An 18,677-nucleotide genomic window follows, 5' to 3' on the forward strand; every position below is an offset into this window, starting at 1 on the left:
TGACAGGAAAGTTTCCAGCTGTTTGTGGTAACAGAACCGTATATTTTAAGCCAAAAACACGATCTTTTCCTGACTCTAACCAAGTGGGTTTTGTGCCTAAACATAGCCAGAGTGTAAGAAAAGCGCTGTCACGTCATGAAATCGGAAATTCAACATAAAGAAACGCGTCAAACACATCAACGTATCTGTGGTTTGCAGAAACGTACGCTGCAATAAGACATTCAGTGAATTGTGTTGTGAGGAAATACACCAAGTGGAGGCCAAACTAAGATGCAACTGCTTTAATAATTGACTTTATGGTTTAAATTCGCGAGGCACCGACACGCAGCGGTAACAGATTTAGTCCCCACTGATGCTTTGCATGATAGAAGTGTCCGGACTCCGGGGACGACTGCACAACTTGGCTGAAATCATAAAACAGAAGCGGCAGATGTGACCTGCATTTCCTCCTTGTATTTACAGCTATAATTCAAAAAACTGCTGCACTATAATAATCCTCCTCCCAATTTATACACAGTTAAAAAAAAAAAGAAAACCCATTGAGCACCATTTCATGAAAAAAATACCAACGTTGTAACACTTCCATTACCAATAACCTCGACAAACATTCCCCCTTCTTCACATGGCCGACCCTGCTATCACTGTATTTACATTACCCAAAATGAATGACCCTAATCGAGTGCGGCCTGCAGTTCCTAAATCACTGAGAACAGCCATTGCGGCCTGACAACATGTTCAATTTTCCAGCCGCCTCACCTCATTTTTATTCTACGTGTGATGCCCGGTGTCATGGAGCAGCGGTTTCAAGCCCGAGCACGAGGAATGGAAAGGAAAGAGGAGGAGGAGGAGGAGGAGGAGGAGGAGGAGGAGGAGGAGGGGTGGAGAGCAGAGAGGCCTGCAATGGTTTAAAGCACCATGCATCTTTTCTATCTGAAGGACTCTGCTGGTTACCGAGTCGATGGTTCACTGGGCCATGAAGGAGCCGATTTGTTCTCCTCCCCGAGACAGGCTTTTGGATTCAGCTTGCCGGCACAGTGCAGGAGAGCGAGAGAGAGAAAAAAAAAATCCATCTCAACAAGTCGTTTAATCTGCTATCATTTATATTTGTCTTTAAGGAAAAAAAAAAAAAATGAAAAAATCTCCCCGATGTGAGAAAATGCAGATTTCTCCATTTGCTGGATTTACTTTTCAACACAGCAGATCACTCCGCAAGGCCATTCGAACAGCTTTCCACTTGATTAAAGTACGTTCTGGATGGGGAAAAAAAACAAGAAACGCGATGAGTTGAATTATAAACACGTAAACTGTCAGACGACACTCCTGGATAATCTCGAACGTTTTGAAATCTTGCGCAATTCTTCCCCCCGACGTCTACATTTTCTAATTTAAAACAGGATTGCAGGAGTCGGCGGTTAACGGCCTGTTGACATGTTTTGCAGCGTGGAGCGGTGCCACATGTGGAGATCTGGGAAACAAGAGGTGGAGGAGGTGGTGGTGGACGGAGAGCGCCATCAATCACTGGACGCCTCGGCCTGAGAAGAATCTGAGGGGCGGCCGGAGAGTTTCTTAGAAAGTGCAGATAAAGTCCAGGAAAACTATCGCAGCGCATTCAAACGTCGGTAAAAAAGGACTTAAATCTAACAGAAAAACAGTGAAGAAGAGTACTGTGTTTTGTACATCTCAGGTTCCCGAGAGATAAGGAATGACAACATAATATAACGGTTTCATTCTGGACTGCTGGATTATTTATACGGAACAAAAAATAACTGAGGCGATGACAAACCTTTTAAACAAGTCGCAGCATTTTCTTCGTCTGACTAAGAGGAACTGACCTCGGGCGGCACAGTGTTTAAGAAAGATACATGTTTTAGTTTTCTTTTACAAAACAGCATTTTAATGAAGCTCTGCAGTGCTGCAGAGATGCCCGGACCAACAAATCTTGTTTTCCAGATGTTCAACAAATGTCACATCATTGTGGTTTTGATTTTCTTCCAGTGAAAATGAAGAAGAAGAAGAAATGATCAATCCAGCTAATCTGGGACGACATCGCACTCGCAACATCTATCAATATAATCACAAACCCCTAATAGAAATAAAGAATTCTGCCACTGTTGCCAAGAAGTGCTTCAATTTTAAATGACAACATACTTTGTGTACCCTCCAAATCCCAAATGTTTTGATATCGCACTGCTGGCTTGGGTTTGGGTACGTTTTGTGCTCCTAAATCAACTTCGGTTCCGTGTGGGGGAAATTAGGAGACCTTCATCATGACGACAATAATAACCATGTGGTAACATTAGGGAGCCGTTGTGGGCGCAATTAAATGAGACCAACGTCGACTGTCAGGAGGAAAAAAGGAAAAAAACAGCAGTCTGCTGTGTTGAGGTCCAACATCTGAAGTTTCTGTAGATTTTCTAGTCGACTTTCTTCTTTACTGAAGACGGACGAGAGCTGTATTTACCTGCTGCCACTAGAGTTCACTCACCTGGATGTAAACAGATGTAGTTTGATTGCAGTCGGTGTTGTCTGATGCTGTTTCGTCATTCAGTCTGTTCAAACAGTTTCAGTTTATGAATGCAAAGGAACAAGTTTCTGGAACAGGAAGAGTTTCCATCTGTAGTCAGGTTGTAGTCCAGTAGAACTGACCAATCACATGTGAGCAGGCTTTGGTTGTCTTGCAGGTAAACAGTCCATGTGGAAAGCTAAAGAAATGCAACCTCAGAAGCCATCAGCTCCAGTCTGACGATGATTTAGCTTCTTCTTCATTCACACACAGATCAGCTGAAATGTCTCCTCGCGTCCATTCTCACGTCTGAAGTTAACGATCGGACTGTGAAACCATGACAGGCGCACAGAGGAGCGAGTCTTGGCCTGGATATCCGTTATCTGGATATCCACCGAGAGCTCTAAAAGATTGGTCCCAGAGGCAAAATAATCTCACACTATAGATGATGAGTCCAGAGATTGGTCTCAATTAAATCTAATGGAAATCAAGAAATCTGGTGAAAAGGAAAGAAGACGGCACAAATCATCACAATATCATCTAATGTGGACGTTTTTTTCCCGCCTAGTTGTAGGATCTAACCTCCACACGGCCTCCGTCAACACTCACGTCAATGACGGGAGAAAACAAGCAGACAAACGACGTGTAAACTTCTGGTTTTGAGGCCTAAACAGGCTCATTGAGAAAGCAGCTTGTCTGTCAGCGGAGACACTGTCGCTCCATCACATTGATTATTTGGTCGGACCAGACGATTGTTTACAGGCCAATCAATAGTTAGTGCAAATTGTAATCACAACTAACACACACACACAGAGCGAGACCAGCCATTCATCCCTCTCAGTCGGGGAGTTTAGAGGAAGTGCGCCCGCACGAAAAGCACATAAATCCATACGTCACACACCCTAAACAGGTCAGCTTGTGTGTGGGCGTACACGTAAATAAAAAGACATGTGCAACACTTTCTGAACATATTACCGCTGCTCAAATGTGAAAAAAAAACCAGTCTGAGCATGTGTTACTACGGTTTGTAAGGTCACCAGCGCAGCTCAGATCAGATGAATCTACAGTTTCTTCGTGATTTACATTCAATGCCAGTTCTTTTCAACGCCAGCGCCGGAAAAAAAGCAGCGAGCCTCTCGTCAAGTGCCAACGTCCTGAAATAATTCTGCTGTGTCCGTGTAAATTCATGTGTTCCTCATTCACAAAGAAACGGATGTACGAACATGTCACATTTTATTTTTCTCGTGCCAAGATTACAAACTGCCTCAACGTCTCACTCATTTAAAAAAAAAAATAAAAAAATCCTGCAGTTACGGTTCCACGATCCAGTAATTACCGAGCAGATACTTCTCATTCATGAACTGGTCTTGGCAGGACGGGATTCATGCATCTTTTAAATGGAGCGAACTGTAAGCAGCTCTAAAGCTTAATTCCAGTAATTCCCCTCGGAGATCTCAAAGCTTTATTACCAGATGTCTTTTATGACTCTTTGCGAACGCAGTTATTAATTGTTGTTGCTTCTGCGTTTGATTGTCTGACTCTGTATTTGTTTAATTGCTGTCGTTGTTCATTAGTCGCTGGTTGCCTGGCAGCATTGGTTTAATGAAGAATCTAGGTAAAGTGTGTGTGTGTGTGTGTGTGTGTGTGTGTGTGTGAGTGTGTGTGTGTGAGAGAGACCACAGCGTTGATTGTGGGCAATGCCGCAAGATCCTGTTTACGTTTAAACGCGACATTTTTCAACATTAACGGACAAAATTTTTGAACCAACGTGACCCAACAACACATCGAGCAATCACTAAGCCCCGCCCTCCTTTTAGTTAGAGTTTCTATACCTGTTAAACCTTTCAAATCTCAAAAGATTTGCAGTTTTTAAAAATAAATCTGGCAGATTGAGGCGCTCAGATAGTTCAGCAGGTAGAGCCTGTGTATACTGAGGCTGTGGTTCAGTTTCCAGCCTGTGGCCTTTCGCTGCATGTCCTCTCTCGCTCTTTACCCAGTTTCCTGTCACCAACGATCATGTCAAGGCAAAAAGTCCCCACAAAAAGATCTAAAAAAGGGAGCAAAGGTGGAAATCTACCTGACTTACTTCCCAAAATATGCAGCATCGAAGCAGGGTTTTCATCTCTAGCTGTCGACTATGGAAACTGTCGCCTGGTATGATGACTGTTGCTGCCATAATCAGGTTAATAAGCTGAATTTTGAAGTGTTTTGAATGAGATCATCATTAAAAATGCTGTTAAACTTCTTCTCATGCAGCCTGTGGATGGTTTGAAAGCTAAACTACCGGGCTGTATGAACGAGAAATGAAATGTGTTTCAGAACTGGCTGGTAGTTTCTTCACCTTGAGGAACAGCAGCCGTACAAGACAGACTGTACAGGTGTTTAGCTGAGATCAAATTGATGGCTGTGTCTAAAGATGAGGGCTGAGTACTGAGTCAGGCTGTTGTCTAGACTTCTAGTTTCATCTGTGTTTTCACTATGTTTAACTTCTACATGGATAAAAGAAGATGAATAACTGTCGAGTTTGGGGCTGCAAACCAAAGTAAAGATCAAGAATCCTGCGATGTACTTGCACCATGACTATCACTAATCAATATATAACAAACATAACCTGTAACCTCACTTATTTAACTATGTGATTAGCTAATGACAGGCCTTTAACCTTTGCAAGTAACGCTGGGTTAGCACCCTACGTTGTAGGCTAGTTAGTGAGAGATGCAGCCAAACACACAGGTCAGTCCGTTTCCTTTCAATTCTCCTCTTTTGTTTTGGGTTTGGGAGATTTTTTAAGAAGGAGAAACTGTTCAGACACTGTGTCTTATCAGAACCACTTCAGCTGGTGGACAAATCTAAAACTCGACGGACCTGCTGAACCTTTTTATGGCTGTTTTGAGTGGAACAGCTGATAAAACTTTCTCGAACAAAATAGACTTTTTTCAGGCCAAATTTCAGGAAACAGACGTTGTTATGTTATTGTGGGAAAGTTTCACTGCTACAAAATTCTCTGCCAGCAGAGACACAATATGTCAGATATGCAGATATCAACACAAGTGTGAACCAAAAAAAAAAAAACAAACCAACACTCATTTGACTGTTTGCCTCGCTGCAGACCGTCACCGTCGGCCACTGTCTCTCTTTGAAGCACATTTGCGAGCGAATATTTTGGAAGTGTGGCTGAATTGGACACAGAAGCCTGCAGATCAATATTTGAATACAAGTACTTTGGTTTACTCCCATGTGAGTGTGTTCACGTGTGCATGTGTGTGTGTGTGTGTGTGTGTGTGTGTGTCAGGGCTGCCTCGGGGCGGTGCTAGTGGGACCGATGCCAGACGGTTTACTGTCTGGGATTTGATGGGGTCTGGTAATGTTTTATTTGCACTCTCTCTCCGCCATGATACATTATGAATGAAGCGCACCTTCCATCAACGAGACAAAATCAGAGAGCCGAGACGTCGGACGGACGGACGGACGGACACGGAGTCGTGTGTGCATGTTGTTGTGTTAAGAGTCTGATTCTTTTATTTAGGCATCCCATTTTTTATTTCTCTATCCCCCAAACACACACACACACACACACATGCATCCACCTGTAAACATTTTTAACTCATCTCTCAGTTTGACAGCTTTGGCTCACAACACACACACACGGTGACAAACACATGCACACACACACACGGCAGTAAAAATTTTATCTCATCTCTTATTGAGGCAGTTTATGGCTCCCTGCGACAGAGAGACAGACACACACAGTAACCTGGTGGGAGGACGAGAGAGGGATGGACTTCATTTGCCGATCCAACACACCGGCCTCTCTCTCTCCTCTCTCTCTCGCTCTCTCGACCCCGAGGTCTCCTATTTCCTCACTTTCCCACAGATGTCTCCTTCAATGATACAGTATTGATTTATTGTCCCCTCCACATGACAAGAGAGAAAAGATGCTCTGAGAAGGGGACGGAAAAGATATTGAGCCGCCGAGGAACGAGGGGGAAGACGGGGAAGAAAGTGAAAAAGATGTTATTAATGTTACAGAGCTGCTTGTTTGCCGTCATAGTCGTCACGCTGTCACCAGGAGGAGGACCGGGGCCCGTTGACCCGGGTGTATATATATGGAGTCGACCAGCAACATAGGACGAAGTGCAGTCGTCTTGTCGTCTGTGATGGAAATAAACTAGTCTGGGAAGTCAAACGATGAGCCGGGACACGGAGTCACTTCCAGCACTCAGAGTTTCCAAGGTCGTTTGTTAATGAGAATAAAGCAGATGAATTATTGAGTGTGCGAGATGAGAAGCTGGGCAGTGCATTACTGTCTCCTAGGCAACATATTGACTCCTCTGAAAATTAAATTAGCCCGGCATCTTTCAGACGGTCTTTTTTACTTCTTTAGGCAAAACTTAGATGAAGGTTATTCTTTTTTTTTTTTTTTTTTTTTTTGAGGAAGACGAAGACGAGCAGACAGTAAATAATCCAGAGAGGCTCGATTCACTCAATACATTCTCACACCAGACTTCCAATCCTGGGTGAACCTAGCCTGTTTTTTTTTTCCCCCTGGCTGCCTGTTTATCTCTTCGCTGGATTTGGCTTTGCTAAATTTGCTGGTGTGGCACAAATCATGCCAGCGCAAGAGAGAGAGAGCAAATAAAATCACATGTTTCTTGCCTGTGTGCACACAACTTTAGGAGTTAGATCTAGTCAAGGTAGTGGTAAAGATGATTCATCGTGTTTTAAATGTCACCTCAGATCTGTTGTTGTGGACGCACTTGTGCTGTGGATATATTGTAGAACTAGATATCAGACAGGGAAAAGATGGCAGCTACTCGTTTCAATGAGAATTAGTCACCTGGCCTGTATGACAAAAGATATTTCTTGATTTATTTTCTTACTTCCTGGGTATGTGGCGCAAGTTTTGCACAGGAAGGGCTTCACTGTCATATCTGCAATAATATGTAATATACAGTAAGACTTTCAAAATAAATTTTTCTGACAAACAGTTCACATTGTATAACATGTTATGAGTTTTGGAATAAGGTTTAGATGCCAACTCTAACAGGTTAGGTTAGGAAAAGTTCATACTTCAGGTCAAAATAACTACCTTCAATCTCTATTTCTGTGAATCAGCTGTATCGTTGTTCCTCGTCACACTGTAATCTGTTTTGATCCTTTAAAATGGATAAAAAATAAAAAATAAAAAAAACACTGTTGGTGAATGACGTGCAGGTTGTTTTCCATGTTAAAACACACATCGTGCCAAACATCGTGTGGGTTTATAACTGGATGAACCAGAAAAGAAGCAGTTGTATCTGGTTTGGCACATCCCAGCTACCATACGTGGCTTTTTCTGTCTGTATGACACATCTGGGTGACATGATGCTTCACGACGTGGCAGGTGTTTGTTGAAGGCCTCCGTGTATTTTCAGCTTTAATCCACCATATTTTTGGCATTTAGCTGATACCAGGACTTCAATGAGGACTTTTGAGAATTTGTATTTTCACTCTGGGCCCGTTTAGAGTTTCAGTTTTCTGTGAATTTTGTATGTTAGAGGGGTTAATTAATTTCTATGTAAACAGGATTTTGTTCGAAATCCAGAAGCATTTTGGTATCAAAGCTTCAAATTAATTAAGCTGTGAAAGAAGCTTCAGTCAATAAGAAAAGAAGCAGAAGCAGCAGACTGGAGGATGAAGAGTAGCTGATTATCAGCAGCCGGCCCGCTGACCTCTGACCTGACTGCACACACACACACACACACACACACACACACACACACACACACACACAAACGAGTTAATTTGAGATAAAACATCGTACATATTTCATATATGTGTTTACATTAAGCACCTCAGGCTGCAGAGAAGTGTCTTCCTCTCACTATAGATTTCTCTTTTTCTGAACAACACAAACACACATGAACAGCTCCCCTCAACACGCTCAACAGCTCATCTGTCTCAGGGAGTCCAACACAAAATTAGGGCCACTCTCTGCTCCTAGTTGCCTAGGCAACCACTCAGAAATACAGAGGCTTCTCTGCACAGAGGCTAGCAGCATGGCCGTATTATTTACCACTGGCTGAGGCTGTAATCCCTGTCACCTACCCGTTGTGTCGCCTGCAATACCTCTGGAAAAGAACATCCAACCCCCCACAAGAAAACAGCAGTCCCCCCTCTCCCCTCACACACACACACACACACACACACACACACACACACACACACACACACACACACACACGGCACTGTGGGTCGCCGGGAACAGCAGGGTGACAGTTACCATGGCAATATCGATAGTTATCTTTTTTGCCCCCCCTGCACGTCAACAGGTGAGCTCTGTAATGTAAATTTGTCACGCTGTCGCACACAGAACAGGAAGTCCGCAGGGGAGCGCACATGTGCACACACACACACACACACACACACACACACACACACACACACACACAAAGTCCTCTCTAAATGTCTGTATAAACACACTAAATAAATACATATGTATGTGGTATTTGCATAAACACACACAAACTCATGGAGGACGGTAACAAAAATATACGCAAATTAAGCCAGAAATACATACATGAATATAAATGTGACATGTATGTGCACAGATACGAATGCACAAACACATTCCATGCCTACACAAGCTCAGGATACACAGTACGTATGTCTGCGTGCAAACAAAGACACACAATCCCTCCAAAACACAAGTGCTACAGATAGTGTGTTGTTTTTACAAACAAACGCACCAACCCCCCTCTGCTCGCCCCATCAGTCAAATCCATAATTGGCCGTCCATTATGCCAGAGTTCATTTGCATGGTTCCAGCTGAAGTGTTTACCAGATGTCTGTGGGTATCGCTAACATGATTAGGCTGCCGTTCCGCTAATTTATTGGGTTGATCCTCTGGGTGCTCGTCCATCATTGGTTGGATTCAGGAAAATCTGTGAAACTGATGGTCGCTCTGGAGAAAAACGGATGTTTGTAACAGGACTGTCCTCGGTAAACACTGCTTGTCCTTGCAAAATGTGAAAGTCTACAAGCAGTGTATTTCTGTAACAACCAATTTACTTTGGTTAAAGACCTGAGCCTAACTGATTCAGAATTTTGCAGCAGATCCAATTCACTCTGAGACAAGAACGCACAGGTTCAGAAGAAAGGTTTTAAAACGTTCTTCTGTGGCGTTAACACAAAGGATTAAAGATCTGAGTTCACACAAATGTTGAAACCATGAAGATGCAGTGGCTGTCATTCCTTCAATAATAAGAATACCATACCAATACAATCATTTTTATATTGGATCAATATAACATATGTTTTAGTCATTTATCAGCGTGGTTTGACTGGATGGAGACTGTTGGTATAAGTCAGACACTGACGTCCAAAGCGTACCAAATTCAGTGTATCACGTTTGCTTATTAGCCAACTTTCATGTCAGGAGGTGGAGGAGATGGTGGTGACGTTACTGACAGGTCAGAGACCCGGAGATATCTCCAGCCGTTTCTGTGGCAAACAAAACCGTCAAGTCGGACCATCTCCATTCATGACAAAAACAGGTATTTTAAGCCAAACTGTGGTGTTTTTCTAAACCTAATCAGGCAATAAAAAAGCGCTGTGATGTGCAGTTGCAACTTTTGTGTGGTTTTTGCAGAAAACTACTTGGTGAATATTTAATCTGGCATTCGCTGCAGGGATTGTACTGTAACCCTGACATGGATGCCTGTCGGGATTAAGCCAACGAATGATTAAAGATTTGAAATTTGATCTAGAAAATGGGAAAACCCTATTATTTCTCCATCTGAGGCCTCCTGCAAGACTACTGAAGAGACTGCTTTGTCTGTGACTGGCTTAAAAACAAAACGAGCCAAAGATCTTTTCTCCGTCCTTTAGCAGAAAGATAAAAACAGACCATCCACCCTCGGCAATTCATATAAATCTAGGAGACAGTATTGGCCATTGACTTAAATGACTGACTGAACAAGATTACTATTTAGTAAACACAAGAGGCGGTTTGCTGTCTGTCTTTCAGATTTTTGTGAGACAAGTGATGGATGTGTGAGCACAGAATCTGCTCAAACATGCTTCCAGTGATGTGTTATGACACACCGCATAAAAACAGAAAAAAGACATGTAAGATCACACGAACATCTGCGGAAACATGCGAAGAGCTCGCACACAAACACTCACACTGATCTAATCTGATCTGCATCAGAATGCACGCAAACACGATCGACTCTCACACGTGCTGCCGGCCCCTCGTTCGCAACGACTCCCCACTGTCACAACATTACATGTAATGGACGTGTCAGTCTGCCAGGCGGCTTCACCGAGGGCCTAGAAAAAAAGGCGAGGGGGGTAAATTTCCACAGTAGTCTTTGTGGAAGTTGAAACGCGTGCCGCTATCCAAATGACATCTAAATAACATGCTAGGTGTCACGACTATCTGAAATAGCAATCACCAGACATAAATGTCAATGGAAATTCAACTCGAGGGTGTTTTTTTTTAAAAAGGGAATCCTGAGATTTAAATTCCATATAAATGGCTAATATGATTCATGTACACCCCGCATGACAACGACATGGATATGGACTCAAATGCCAAGCAAATGTCACAGGTATTATAGAAAATACACACGTTTCTTATGAGATATGACTGTGAAGTATAATATGATGAAGTATGTTTGCAATACAAGTAGTACAAATTGAAGATGCATTCAAACACGTGTGGATTGTGTGTTGAACGTGTGCAGGACATCTGGGTATTGACAGCAACGGTGCATTTGTTTAGGATTTTTGTCGAGGCAGGAGCTTCACACAAGCAACAGGCATTTACTTTATGCTACATTACAGGCCAAGTTTTGTGCAATCCTGCTTCATGAACACATGGATTGTGTTGTGCAAACTCATCTACATGCTGTTTCACACTTCTGGGATGTGGGAACGTAGCGCGAAAAAGAAATGCGTTCAACATTTCTACTTGCAAACTTTCGACGTGAAGCAAAACAGTTTCCAAACATTGAAACCGTCTGATAGTTTGAGCTTCAGGTGGGCTTTAAAAAGCTCATCTTTTAATTATTGGTAGAATTCGAGACAGCTTAATTGGAATAAATGCTGCAGACCTAGACTTTGTGTCTGCCACACTGTTGTCTTGTAAACCATTTTATCATGTCGCACAAAGCCCTCTGCTGCAAAGAACAATGCTGTCTGACAGCCGACTGACAGCTGAGCCCTGATGTGAGAAGAGATGAGAGAGACGGAGCTGAATCTGGACGCTAACTTTCAGCTGTAACTGTTGTTTTTTTTCCTCCATATTAGCCCAGACAGCCAAGTTTATTTACATAGTCTGAACTCCTGCAGTGGAAAGTGACAAGCTACATTTAGTCAGATACTTTGTGAGCTGCTTTTACTTCAATTTACTTATCGACCGAAAATAGGTTTTAATGGTAACATCCTGCAAATTAAAATTTAAGATTATGAGTCAGGACTTTTTGCTTGCACTGTGGTGTTGCTAAAGGGAACATTAAAAAAAAAACAAAGTGCACAAAGGTGTCATCATGCTTAAAACAAACTAGGTTTGAGTACATGTTCTCATTTCACAAGACAGTAGCGGTGAGTTAAGAAGCTCACCCTCTGGGACAAGATGCAACAATCTTTCACTCGGAGGGGCTGCAAGCACACAGTTACAGTCTTTCTTCCAAAGGCTTTCACAGTGATGTTGTTCAGTTGTTAGCAAACCTGTAAATGAGAGCTTGAGACGGGATGCAGTTCAAACTCTGTTTACTTTCTCGACCTCCACACATCTGGCCAGCTGCTGCATCAAGTGGGCAATGCTTGTAGGATACTTTTTTTTTTTCAAGTAGCAGAAATTAATAGATGCCGATTGATTATCCACATTGACTGAGCTACTGAAACACAAGAATGTGACATTACAATAATCTTACCTTGTGGATCGCAAATCCATCTTGCCAGGCTTCAAGGTACACGCTTGTGACCAAACAATTAGACCTTTAACCAATCATCAGTTTTTGAAGAAGAAAAAAAACAATGGTGATTCCTAAAGAGGTTAGTGTAGATGCTGCTTAAATATAAACACTGTGAAAAACACGGTTTTGAAAGAGAGAAAGACTGATGGGAAGGACTGTGCTTTTCCTTCTCTCCAAAGATGGGGTTGAAACCCCAACAACTGTTCGGCATATGGTTCGAAAGGTGGTCAGTTCTCATTGCAAACACCTGTAAAAATTGTTGTTTTTGATTCCAGTTTTGATGCCTGAAGTATCTGTAGGACCTCATTATCTCAGATCCTTCTTTAGCATAAAGAAAACCTGCAACAACCACGCTGATAATGAACTTTTCTCCATCACATTTTCAAGCTGATACTGTCTAGAAAATGAGTTTCTCTGCCCATTGAGATGGTCTGAGTATTTAAGACACTGACCATGTAAACACTGTCTCCTGGTTTGAATTTAGTTGCTGGTATTTGTTCCCCTTTGTCTCTCTTCCCCTTCCATTTCTTCTAACCTCTCTATTTTTTGCAGTCTAATAAAGTCAACACTGATACTGCATGTGTGAATAATCAGCATTGGATATTCCTGACTAGACTGCAAATGTACCTGGAACATTATTCGCCTGTCTTGCTTCTTCTAAGTGGTGTACTTACAGGGCTTTTAAGTAGATGAGACCAATTAAGCTTAAACAAGTTACACTTGCATTAGTAGGTAAGTTGCAGCATTAGAAGTAGGAGACCTTATACTGTTGAGACCTACACACACAGGCCTAGATTTCATTACTATTCTCAGTGAGTAGACATGGAGACTTCGCAACCTCAAGGTCAGAACCTCTGAGTCTGGATCCAGACTTTGGCCTTGATCCTGGTCCTTCATTCACTGCTCCAAGTAGCAGGCAGGAATATTCGGTCTCCATCCTGCACTCCGAGTGGTTTATTAGTAAGCCGAGGAGCACCGTCGTTCTATTAGAATTCACTTCCACCTGCGACGGGCGAAGGGGAGTCCATTCAACATTTCATTCAACCTGCCCCAGTCATTGGCCATGCCCTGCATCAAGTCTCAGAATTAATACACCGTGACTTGGCTACGCCAACCCATAAATTACACTTGTTGTTGAAGATCATCGGCTGCTTTGAAAAGCACTCAATTGAAGGTTTTTTGTGGTTAGAGGGCCGCCCCGTGACCTGAAAGTTCAAACTCTGCAGCCGCAAATGTGTCCATCAACAGCCTCTTTCACATATTCATAGCAAGATACAGGCTCTGAGTTTGAAGCTGAGGGGCCCAAAATGTAAATGATGATGCAAACAAGACAAGCCTGATGCTGATATTTGATAAAGATCCCTGATGTATAAACACAGAGACACGTGCTCCAAATTAAGCTGGTTAATGTATTAAAATGCCTTATTGATATGCTGATCTATGACTGAAATCTGAATGGAAGTTTTCATTAGTTTTCATTAGCCAGTGGAATTAAAATCCCATCTCATAAATTAAACAAAAAGCCTTTGAGATTTAATTGATTTCCCTGGTGGGGTGAAGATCCATTCAACACATAATTATAGGTTTCATGAGGATTATCAGCATAATAATAAAAATGCGTGAGTGTCAAAACCAGGAAGAGAAAAAGCATCTGCACGAGAGATAGCGGTGACATAACAGTGTTAGTTTGTACATCTTTGCCATTATCTAGAGAGTTTTGTTCCACACCATAATGATTAATAACGCAGGAAACTATTCGCTACATAAATGTTCAATGAGGACAATGTGAACTAATGTGGTCGTTTATATCTCGTAGTAATTCTTAGAATAAACTGTTTGTGTAAAGAGTAGTCCAGCTGTCACATGTAGCGCTTGTTGTTAATTTCACGAGAGTGGCACATGCATTTTCACTTTCCTATACAAAAACACCTTCATCACTTCCTTTGGGTGTGATCCAAATGTTTTGTTTTCTTGTTACATGCACGTATTAACAGCAGCTTCACTCTCCCCTGCTCCAGTGAAAACAACAGCTATTACATCTACAAAGTGACATATCTTTTCAGTTGGGTCATCTCCAAATCCATCATGTTTTTTTCTGTAATCTGAGATAATGTGTGATAATATCATTCATGTCTTTTTGAAGTCCTCGCTTTGAGAGAGAAAAAAGATGAAACCAGGGAAGAGAGTGACTAATTCCCCCCTCCGCACTCCCTGAATTCCCTTTGTTCAGGTCTCAAATAAATGTGCAAATCATATTAAGTGTAACATTTCGTTGGTGTAGATGCATCAAGATGGTTCAACATGTAATTGCACAATTTACTGAGGACCAGAATCATAATTTTCTGTTTTTGTTTTTGATCAAATTACTGTAGTACCACTTCATTTTGGAGAGATAATGGAGAGGGAGGGAAACAGCTTTTTTAAATGGGCATCACTGTTCCCCGTGTCTCAAGTGTTCAAAGCCAATTACAGCATAATGATGTAGAAGTAAAACTTTAACAGAAACTACACATTTTTGTGTTAAGACAGGAGATTGGGTTACAGCAGGTAGCAGGGTAAATAGCAATGAAGTTATGAAATGTATTTTGATGATCGTGAGACGGTGAAACTTTGTTTTAGTGCCAGTCAAGTAAGTGGACTGCTAACATATTTGATTGCTCAGTAATAACAAAGTCTCCCAGATTCCACTGTAATATTATGACTCCTGGGTGGTATCTGACTTGATGACAGGTGTTTAGGTAGCTCTAACTATGTAGAAATAGCAAGTCGTGTAGTTGAAATTATAAGTTCCTTGTAGTACATTTAATCGCATGAAGAACGTTGAATACAAGTTCTCCCCTTTATCAAGAAAAATACATGCTATCAGCCAAGACAAATGCAGCATCCAACCAGGACTGACCAAAATATAAATCTCTAGAGGAAATAAAGATTCGACATGGGCCCAAAAAAAGGCTCACAGTATTGATTGAGCTCCAGACTCATCAGGACAGCTGCTTTACTCCTGAGTTTTCACGATTTTCCAAAATTGGAAAAAGTATAGAAAATCACAGTCCGCTTGCCTGTATCTGTGTCATTCCTCGAAGGTTGTCAATGCAGATTTGACTTAAAAGCAGTGACAGTCTCTCAGCACTGCTGGTAATCCGAGTAGGCTACTGTGGTTCTTACACCAAACAGCAGCACACAACAGCTAGCATTTCACTTGTAATCCTGTTACACGCTGCATAATCCCGCCCACCCTCACCGTGATGGTATGTCACTCACCGGCTCCGACTTGGACATCTGTTAGCTATCTGCAGAGACAGACAGAGAGTGATAGTGACAGACACTTGATAGAAGAGTCCTTGAGTTGACAGGAGGGTGCTTTGAGACAGACAGCCCAGTCTACAGGGTGAAGAGCAGAGGGCCTGCCAGAAAACCTGCCCTCCCACCCACAACCCTCCAACCCCCCGGAGGGCACGAGCTGGTGTGTGTTCGTGCCAGCAGATGATAGCAGCCGGTGAGCAGCCGGTGTGTGTGTGCATTTGTGTGTATGTGTGTGGGAGTGTGTGGTTAAGATTAGGCCAGCAGACTACATACAGGCCTGAGCTACATGTAGCCAAGCAGGGAGATGATCAGACTCGATGCAACAAGCACAATGAGGAGACACACTATGGTTTTAGCTTGAGTTTTCTCACACAGATATTATTTCACATGTAGACGGAGGGAAAAGCCACATCCTTACAACTCTAATTCAAGGTCAATGTTATCTGTGTATTGTGTATTTAATTTGATATGTAATAGTGTCCTTCCAGATATTTTTGTCATATGCCAAATACCATAAACCATCAGTGTGAAAAACATCTAATCAAGGCTGTGTGAAAAAGAAGCTGTATTAAGCCATTTTTTGGTGATATTAAGCTATTTCTGTGAAGTTCTCCAACTGTAATTCCATGGTGACAACGTTCACAGAGGATCTTGTTGAACATTTGATACTCAAAACAAAGGTTTTCAGTTTCTCAGGTTTTTAACAAAATCTCTGCTGCTCGGATTTATTTTTAAAAGCGAATACAGTTAGCCTTCCTGCTCATGTTCACCTCAGGCATCAGTGACTAAAAAGCTCTTTTGAAAAATACCTTATTACCAAAGAATTTCAATAAACGCATGCAGTGTATGACCAACTTATTGGCTTTAGTTCAAGCAGCTCTCAATAGTCATCTTCGCCCCTTGTTCTACATTACATGTCTCACCTTATCTCTCACCAAAAACATAAATTCAATATTAAATTCATCCTCAACCCAAGTCCTAATCCTTGCCCATTACTCACTCACACACTTCCTAAATCATGTTGACATCAGAGTAAACAGGCTCTCAACACACATATGCACACCCTCAGGTGTGTTGATGGTGTGTGAGCACGCACACACCCACACATAAATCAAACGCTCGAGGAGAAATCAAGGATTGACAGGCACTACACAGGCTGCAGGAGAAAAAAAGATGAAGGAAATATCAAGTATCATAATTGCGTGTGGGTGAAGCATTTGATATCATCACGAACGGCTGATTACAGCTGACAAGTGAAAATGTTTCCTCTCTCGTGGGTTTTTTCTTCTGAGTGATATATGAAGCATTTCTACTTGAGATGGCAAATTATTTATTTCTTTCCCAAAGGGTTTTTAATCATTTTTCAAAGTAGCTTAAAGCAATTCAAATTTCAAACATTGTGTGAAATGTCATATGAACATTTAATATTTTATATATTGACACTCAGGTGAAGTTTCACATATCTAATATTTTTAAGTCAGTTGATTGGAATTAGTTGACGGTCAAAGCCTTACATCCGTACGTCTCTTTCAAGTCGATATCCAAACCAAATCAATGCAATATTAATGAAACAAAAATATACTGAACTGCTGTGCTGGAACCTCTGAAATATGCATCAGCCATAATGATATGCAGTTTGGTGATCGTCTGAGCCAAAAGCACACTGAGAGCATATTTAGCTTTACAGTAACAAGTCCTCAACCCAGCATGTCATTTTTGTGCTTCAGCCACTGAACTACAAGAATCTCTGAATAGGAAACATGTACAGGCAAGTACTTATGAGATTTCCTCTACTGTGCAATTATCAGGCAAACAGCTTTAGATAAACAGCTTCACACAATTTTAATGGAAGACTACGTTGGGATCATTGCATATTCTACTGATTGTGTCCTTTCACACGAGTTAGTCACTTCAAAGAAGAGTTTTAGTGGTAATTTTAAGAAAAACAAGTCAAAATAGCAATAATGTTATAAATAAGAGATCCCTTCTGGGGAGTTTGCTCGCCTCTTGGTGCTGACCTCCACAGGGAGAGGGCTCCGCCGTCTTAATCCAATATGCAAATCCACTGTGTACCAACTTTGAAGGGCAACAAATGCTTCAAACTATGAAGGCAACAACAAAGTTGAAATGTTGTATCACAAGAAACTAGTGAGTCCCTGAATCTCCATCCTTACTCACACCACACCAAAACCAAGAATCATCTTTCTTGATTGTTTATATTTTCATGCTTTTAATGAGATTTAGTGTGTGAAAATATAAGTAAAAAAAAAAACAAGAGACACTTGCAGCTGAGCCAAGATGACTTGTGCAACTGACAGCACTGTGCAAGTCATAGTTCTTATTTTGCATATGGTTTATTTTTAATTTCTAAAAACTAACATTAGCCAAGTTAAATGCTACACATCGTCAAATACAAATTCAGATTTAGATTCCTACAAAACACAACTCAACTGAGTTCTCTCAGACTTTTCTTTTTTATTTCTCCATAAAATATATGACCCAAACATTAGCAGACCCCAATTTCAAATCTCCCTTCCATCTTTTGCAAAATCCTGCCCTAAATGAATATGTATGAAGGAGAAAGGAGCACTCTGCTGATTACGGGCTAGGTGTGCTTCAGATGACAGGCACACTGTGCTTCCAGTCTGCTGTACCTGTTTGATGAATAGCATGTGAATGCCTCTTGCAGTGGAAAGCATCTGAAACAAGGTACAAACAGCTTGGGGTCGGATACTCGCCAACATGAGGATGAACATCCTGGTGGTCTGGGTGAAGGACATTTTCTCAAATCACACCATCATCGCAGAATGATTAAGTGCGCAATTCATATTAATACGCAAGGTTTATTTTATTGATGTAAAAATGGATTTGACTTTTAAAACCCTCCAATCAATATCCTGAAATGAGCA

At 41.7% G+C, this 18,677-nt stretch overlaps 1 long non-coding RNA gene across 1 annotated transcript; it reads right to left on the reverse strand.

Annotated features, from left to right (window-relative positions):
• Positions 1 to 266: 266 nt before the first annotated feature.
• On the reverse strand, positions 267 to 1,008 carry LOC119010541. Its single transcript, XR_005071996.1, has 2 exons — positions 757 to 1,008; positions 267 to 404 (listed from the first exon to the last, which is right to left on the reverse strand). It is a non-coding gene; the product is annotated as an uncharacterized LOC119010541 (long non-coding RNA).
• Positions 1,009 to 18,677: the final 17,669 nt, after the last annotated feature.

Source organism: Acanthopagrus latus, chromosome 21, assembly GCF_904848185.1.
Source record: "Acanthopagrus latus isolate v.2019 chromosome 21, fAcaLat1.1, whole genome shotgun sequence".
NCBI classification, from domain to species: Eukaryota; Metazoa; Chordata; class Actinopteri; order Spariformes; family Sparidae; genus Acanthopagrus; species Acanthopagrus latus.